The 7500-nt window shown below is 42.5% G+C and overlaps 6 non-coding genes across 6 annotated transcripts; all 6 read right to left on the minus strand.

Moving 5' to 3' along the window:
* Positions 1 to 1985: 1985 nt before the first annotated feature.
* Positions 1986 to 2057, minus strand: trnah-gug (transfer RNA histidin (anticodon GUG)). Its single transcript has one exon. It is a non-coding gene; the product is annotated as a tRNA-His (tRNA).
* A 224-nt stretch (positions 2058 to 2281) lies between these two features.
* On the minus strand, positions 2282 to 2363 carry trnas-aga (transfer RNA serine (anticodon AGA)). Its single transcript has one exon. It is a non-coding gene; the product is annotated as a tRNA-Ser (tRNA).
* Positions 2364 to 2485: 122 nt separating this feature from the next.
* On the minus strand, positions 2486 to 2558 carry trnak-uuu (transfer RNA lysine (anticodon UUU)). The gene has a single exon. It is a non-coding gene; the product is annotated as a tRNA-Lys (tRNA).
* Positions 2559 to 3492: 934 nt separating this feature from the next.
* On the minus strand, positions 3493 to 3574 carry trnas-aga (transfer RNA serine (anticodon AGA)). The gene has a single exon. It is a non-coding gene; the product is annotated as a tRNA-Ser (tRNA).
* Positions 3575 to 5972: 2398 nt separating this feature from the next.
* On the minus strand, positions 5973 to 6054 carry trnas-aga (transfer RNA serine (anticodon AGA)). The gene has a single exon. It is a non-coding gene; the product is annotated as a tRNA-Ser (tRNA).
* Positions 6055 to 6176: 122 nt separating this feature from the next.
* trnak-uuu (transfer RNA lysine (anticodon UUU)) lies at positions 6177 to 6249 on the minus strand. The gene has a single exon. It is a non-coding gene; the product is annotated as a tRNA-Lys (tRNA).
* Between the last annotated feature and the right edge of the window lie 1251 nt (positions 6250 to 7500).

Consider the following 7500-nt stretch of genomic DNA (forward strand, 5'->3'; position numbering starts at 1 on the left):
TACATTTAGATTTTGGTTAAACCTTATGGTACCAATCCCATGCATGACATATCTCAATTTTATTAAAGTAAAATAACAACTGGAAAATATAAGGTAGCATGCACAATAAATGACTAGAAGCTGGAAAACATGACTTATGCAATAAGGCTGGTTTATCATGGAAACAAATAGATTTTGTTTTACCATTCGTGTATGTTCATGTTAGCTGTGCTATCAGACATACAAGCTATAGTTACATCTGCTGGGTGACATGGAAGCTGTATTTAGGGTCACATCTCTCTCTCTCCTTAAAGATCTGTGCTATATAATATGTATGATCAAGTGGCAAACAGCAACGAGGCTTTTGTTGACCACTTGGACAAAATCTGTTTCTGTTTTTTTTTTTTTGTTCACTGACATAATTTATGTCATCATTGTTGTCATTGTCACAAGTACAGGGATTTGCAAAGAAAAAAAGAACATTTTCTGGGATAAGGAAGATTTGATGGATGATCATTTTGATACAAATGACAGCTACACACAATATGATTATATATATATATATATATATATATATATATATATATATGTGTGTGTGTATGTATGTGTATATGTGTATGTTTGTAACTGTTTATTCTGTAACTTTTTATTATTTGTTAACATTGTTAATATATATATATATATATATATATATATGATATGTGTGTGTGTATTGGGGGGGCGCCAAAATTGTTGCTGCATACCCCTCTAACACTGGGTAGTTGCGCCCCTGTTTGTAGCAAATAGCAAGCCCGCGGCACTCTAGGTAACAGCCAGCGAGTGTACTGACACCTAGCGATTAGAAAATATACACGCACCATATTCTCTCTGAAGCAAGATTCTTCCGAAATAAATAGGAGCGTTTCGTTTTCAATCTTTTCTCTAAGGGTTCGAACCTGAGAGCTTGTGCTTTCAAAGAAGGTCCCAGTTTCAATTCACTCGAACATCCAGAGCACATCAAGGGTACGCGCCGTGCGCAAAAAGAGAAGTCTGAAGAACGGGGTGAGGAGAGGTGAGAAGGTTACAAACTAAAGCAGGCGCATGCTGTCAACGTAGTCGGTAGGATTCGAACCTGCGCGGGGAGATCCAAATGGATTTCTAGTCCATCGCCTTAACCACTCGGCCACGACTACAAGCTGGCTGAAACGGGCACGTCGTTTGTGGATTGGTGCCTTGCAGCGTCGCTGCCCGAGGCCAGTGTAGATCAGCAAGAACTCAACAACAAAACGTACCGCTCCACAAAAAGACGCTCGTTCGCCCGAACAGGGACTTGAACCCTGGACCCTCAGATTAAAAGTCTGATGCTCTACCGACAGAGCTATGCGGGCTCTTGCTCGAGAAGCGTGCGTGCTGTGTCGGAACGCACAGCAAAATGAATCGTATTGGCGCAGAAAAAAGAGTGTCCTCCAATGCATTGCGTTTCCTTCTTCGAAGATTCAGAATGGCCGTCAAAACGTCTGCTATGTCAAAATATATTTGCTAATTAGTGGGAATGCAGCCTATTAGACTGATGATAATAGTAATTAAAGGAAAATAATGCTAGGAAAAAGAACAAAAACTCACTGCTACTTGTCTGGAAAGCCTCTTCACACGCTTCAATGCTGTTGACTTGCCGCGCTCTTATCGTTATTGTAAACTTGTGTCAAAGGCGCAGTTGTTCGTAGCAAATAGCAAGCCCGCGGCACTCTAGGTAACAGCCAGCGAGTGTACTGACACCTAGCGAGTAGAAAATATACACGCACCATATTCTCTCTGAAGCAAGATTCTTCCGAAATAAATAGGAGCGTTTCGTTTTAAGTCTTTTCTCTAAGGGTTCGAACCTGAGAGCTCGTGCTTTCAAAGAAGGTCCCAGTTTCAATTCACTCGAACATCCAGAGCACTTCAAGGGCACGCGCCGTGCACAAAAAGAGTAGTCTGAAGGACAGGTGGCGACATGGAGCTCAATTTCAATGGCACCCAGAAAATCTTGCCGTGACCCGGATTCGAACCGGGGTTGCTGCGGCCACAACGCAGAGTACTAACCACTATACGATCACGGCGAACTACCAGTCTACCTGACGTGTCCTTGAATACAATGGGGCCTTGTCATCTTTAGCTTGCAGACAAAACTGTTTCTTACCAACATAACTCTTTTCAAGGGTAATCCTGTAACAGTGACTCTGGAGAAGAAGTCACTGAAAAGAAAAGGATTCTGTTTTTCCTTTTATAAAGTTTAAGCTAGGCCTCCAGAAGGTTACAAACTAAAGCAGGCGCATGCTGTCAATGTAGTCGGTAGGATTCGAACCTGCGCGGGGAGAGCCAAATGGATTTCTAGTCCATCGCCTTAACCACTCGGCCACGACTACAAGCTTACTGAAAGGAGCACGTCATTTGTGGATTGGTGCCTTGCAGCGTCGCTGCCCGAGGCCAGTGTAGATCAGCAAGAACTCAACAACAAAACGTACCGCTCCACAAAAAGACACTTGTTCGCCCGAACAGGGACTTGAACCCTGGACCCTCAGATTAAAAGTCTGATGCTCTACCGAATGAGCTATCCGGGCTCTTACTCGAGAAGCGTGCGTGCTGTGTCGGAACGCACAGCAAAATGAATCGTATTGGCGCAGAAAAAAGAGTGTCCTCCAATGCATTGCGTTTCCTTCTTCGAAGATTCAGAATGGCCGTCAAAACGTCTGCTATGTCAAAATATATTTGCAAATTAGTGGGAATGCAGCCTATTAGACTGATGATAATAGTAATTAAAGGAAAATAATGCTAGGAAAAAGAACAAAAACTCACTGCTACTTGTCTGGAAAGCCTCTTCACACGCTTCAATGCTGTTGACTTGCCGCGCTCTTATCGTTATTGTAAACTTGTGTCAAAGGCGCAGTTGTTCGTAGCAAATAGCAAGCCCGCGGCACTCTAGGTAACAGCCAGCGAATTTACTGACACCTAGCGATTAGAAAATATACACGCACCATATTCTCTCTGAAGCAAGATTCTTCCCACATAAATAGGAGCATTTCGTTTTCAGTCTTTTCTCTAAGGGTTCGAACCTGAGAGCTTGTGCTTTCAAAGAAGGTCCCAGTTTCAATTCACTCGAACATCCAGAGCACATCAAGGGCACGCGCCGTGCACAAAAAGAGTAGTCTGAAGGACAGGTGGCGACATGGAGCTCAATTTCAATGGCACCCAGAAAATCTTGCCGTGACCCGGATTCGAACCTGGGTTGCTGCGGCCACAACGCAGAGTACTAACCACTATACGATCACGGCGAGCTACCAGTCTACCTGACATGTCATTAAATACAAAGGGGCCTTGTCATCTTTAGCTTGCAGACAAAACTGTTTCTTACCAACATAACTCTTTTCAAGGGAAATCCTGTAACAGTGACTCTGGAGAAGAAGTCACTGAAAGAAAAGGATTCTTTTTTTCCTTTTATAAAGTTTAAGCTAGGCCTCCAGAAGGTTACACACTAAAGCAGGCTCATGCTGTCAACGTAGTCGGCAGGATTCGAACCTTCGCGGGGAGACCCCAAAGGATTTCTAGTCCATCGCCTTAACCACTCGGCCACGACTACAAGCTGGCTGAAAGGTGCACGTCGTTTGTGCATTGGTGCCTTGCAGCGTCGCTGCCCGAGGCCAGTGTAGATCAGCAAGAACTCAACAACAAAACGTACCGCTCCACAAAAAGAGGCTCGTTCACCCGAACAGGGACTTGAACTCTGGACCCTCAGATTAAAAGTCTGATGCTCTACCGACTGAGCTATCCGGGCTCTTGCTCGAGAAGCGTGCGTGCTGCGTGGGAACGCACAGCAAAATGATTCGTATTGGCGCAGAAAAAAGAGTGTCCTCCAATGCTTTGCGTTTCCTTCTTCGAAGATTCAGAATGGCCGTCAAAACGTCTGCTATGTCAAAATATATTTGCTAATTAGTGGGAATGCAGCCTATTAGACTGATGATAATAGTAATTAAAGGAAAATAATGCTAGGAAAAAGAACAAATACTCACTGCTACTTGTCTGGAAAGCCTCTTCACACGCTTCAATGCTGTTGACTTGCCGTGCTCCTATCGTTATTGTAAACTTGTGTCAAAGGCGCAGTTGTTTGTAGCCAGTGGCGCAAAAAGTGGGTATGCGCTATATGCGGCACATAGGGTCGCCGCATCATGAGGGCGCCAAAGCGATGGTTAAATTTTTTTTTTTTTTTTATAAGTTATATACATTTATATAAAATTTATACAAGTTAAATATAAAAAAAGTTATATAAATTTTAGAGGACTAACAGGCTAGAGTAGGCGTCGGTGCCCTCATAATATTCCATCATTGAATTTATTTTGACATAGAAGGGTATCGCGAGCGGGCGGGGGCGCGCGCGTGATCGCTGAGGAGCAGCACAGGAGTGCGTTATCGTTGAAACTCGAAAAAGATGAATGAAGCAAAAAAGCGGTCGGGGGCTAAAAATAGAAAAAGAAGGAGGTTAAAGGAGATGGCATGTCAAGGGATGCGACAGCAGCTAAATAAGTGGATGGTGAAATGCAACAGGTATGTGATGTTTGTGCTTGGAGGAGGCTTGCAAATATTCATGTTAACAGACTAACGTTTGCTAACTCTGGGAATGTAGCAGCCAGAGCTAGCTAGTTTAGAATATGCAAAACCGAGGTTGATGAGCTGAAAACTAAAAAATATAAGGTAGCATGTACAATAAATGACAAGAATCTGGAAAACAACTAATGCAATATCTCTGGTTTACCATGGAATCATGCGTAGATTTGCTACCAAGCTTGGAGGCTTGCAAATATTAATGTTAACAGCAAGTGTTTGCTAACTTAATGCAAAATAATATTGCTGATATCTACATTTAGATTTTGGTTAAACCTTATGGTACCAATCCCATGCATGACATATCTCAATTTTATTAAAGTAAAATAACAACTGGAAAATATAAGGTAGCATGCACAATAAATGACTAGAAGCTGGAAAACATGACTTATGCAATAAGGCTGGTTTATCATGGAAACAAATAGATTTTGTTTTACCATTCGTGTATGTTCATGTTAGCTGTGCTATCAGACATACAAGCTATAGTTACATCTGCTGGGTGACATGGAAGCTGTATTTTGGGTCACATCTCTCTCTCTCTTTAAAGATCTGTGCTATATAATATGTATGATCAAGTGGCAAACAGCAACGAGGCTTTTGTTGACCACTTGGACAAAATCTGTTTCTGTTTTTTTTTTTTTTTTTTCACTGACATAATTTATGTCATCATTGTTGTCATTGTCACAAGTACAGGGATTTCCAAAGAAAAAAAGAACATTTTCTGGGATAAGGAAGATTTGATGGATGATCAAATTGATACAAATGACAGCTAATAGCAAGCCCGCGGCACTCTAGGTAACAGCCAGCGAGTGTACTGACACCTAGCGATTAGAAAATATACACGCACCATATTCTCTCTGAAGCAAGATTCTTCTGAAATAAATAGGAGCGTTTCGTTTTCAATCTTTTCTCTAAGGGTTCGAACCTGAGAGCTCGTGCTTTCAAAGAAGGTCCCAGTTTCAATTCACTCGAACATCCAGAGCACATCAAGGGCACGCGCCGTGCACAAAAAGAGAAGTCTGAAGGACGGGGTGAGGAGAGGTGGTGACATGGAGCTCAATTTCAATGGCATCCAGAAAATCTTGCTGTGACCCGGATTCGAACCGGGGTTGCTGCGGCCACAACGCAGAGTACTAACCACTATACGATCACGGCGAGCTACCAGTCTACCTGACGTGTTTTTGAATACAAAGGGGCCTTGTCATCTTTAGCTTGCAGACAAAACTGTTTCTTACCAACATAACTCTTTTCAAGGGTAATCCTGTAACAGTGACTCTGGAGAAGAAGTCACTGAAAAGAAAAGGATTCTGTTTTTCCTTTTATAAAGTTTAAGCTAGGCCTCCAGAAGGTTACAAACTAAAGCAGGCGCATGCTGTCAACGTAGTCGGTAGGATTCGAACCTGCGCGGGGAGACCCCAATGGATTTCTAGTCCATCGCCTTAACCACTCAGCCACGACTACAAGCTGGCTGAAAGGAGCATGTCGTTTGTGGATTGGTGCCTTGCAGCGTCGCTGCCGGAGGCCAGTGTAGATCAGCAAGAACTCAACAACAAAACGTACCGCTCCACAAAAAGACGCTCGTTCGCCCGAACAGGGACTTGAACCCTGGACCCTCAGATTAAAAGTCTGATGCTCTACCGACTGAGCTATCCGGGCTCTTGCTTGAGAAGCGTGCGTGCTGCGTGGGAACGCACAGCAAAATGAATCGTATTGGCGCAGAAAAAAGAGTGTCCTCCAATGCTTTGCGTTTCCTTCTTCGAAGATTCAGAATGGCCGTCAAAACGTCTGCTATGTCAAAATATATTTGCTAATTAGTGGGAATGCAGCCTAGTAGACTGATGATAATAGTAATTAAAGGAAAATAATGCTAGGAAAAAGAACAAATACTCACTGCTACTTGTCTGGAAAGCCTCTTCACACGCTTCAATGCTGTTGACTTGCCGCGCTCCTATCGTTATTGTAAACTTGTGTCAAAGGCGCAGTTGTTTGTAGCCAGTGGCGCAAAAAGTGGGTATGCGCTATATGCGGCGCATAGGGGCGCCGCATCATGAGGGCGCCAAAGCGATGGTTACATTTATTTTTATTTTTTATAAGTTATATACATTTATGTAAAATTTATACAAGTTAAATATAAAAAAAGTTATATAAATTTTAGAGGACTAACAGGCTAGAGTAGGCGTCGGTGCCCTCATAATATTCCATCATTGAATTTATTTTGACATAGAAGGGTATCGCGAGCGGGCGGGGGCGCGCGCGTGAGCGCTTAGGAGCAGCACAGGAGTGCGTTATCGTTGAAACTCGAAAAAGATGAATGAAGCAAAAAAGCGGTCGGGGGCTAAAAATAGAAAAAGAAGGAGGTTAAAGGAGATGGCATGTCAAGGGATGCGACAGCAGCTAAATAAGTGGATGGTGAAATGCAACAGGTATGTGATGTTTGTGCTTGGAGGAGGCTTGCAAATATTCATGTTAACAGACTAACGTTTGCTAACTCTGGGAATGTAGCAGCCAGAGCTAGCTAGTTTAGAATATGCAAAACCGAGGTTGATGAGCTGAAAACTAAAAAATATAAGGTAGCATGTACAATAAATGACAAGAATCTGGAAAACAACTAATGCAATATCTCTGGTTTACCATGGAATCATGCGTAGATTTGCTACCAAGCTTGGAGGCTTGCAAATATTAATGTTAACAGCAAGTGTTTGCTAACTTAATGCAAAATAATATTGCTGATATCTACATTTAGATTTTGGTTAAACCTTATGGTACCAATCCCATGCATGACATATCTCAATTTTATTAAAGTAAAATAACAACTGGAAAATATAAGGTAGCATGCACAATAAATGACTAGAAGCTGGAAAACATGACTTATGCAATAAGGCTGGTTTATCATGGAAACAAATAGAT

The sequence above is a fragment of the Siphateles boraxobius genome, unplaced genomic scaffold, assembly GCF_051911475.1.
Source record: "Siphateles boraxobius isolate OS27281-9 unplaced genomic scaffold, OSU_SipBor_1 6, whole genome shotgun sequence".
Lineage (NCBI taxonomy): Eukaryota > Metazoa > Chordata > Actinopteri > Cypriniformes > Leuciscidae > Siphateles > Siphateles boraxobius.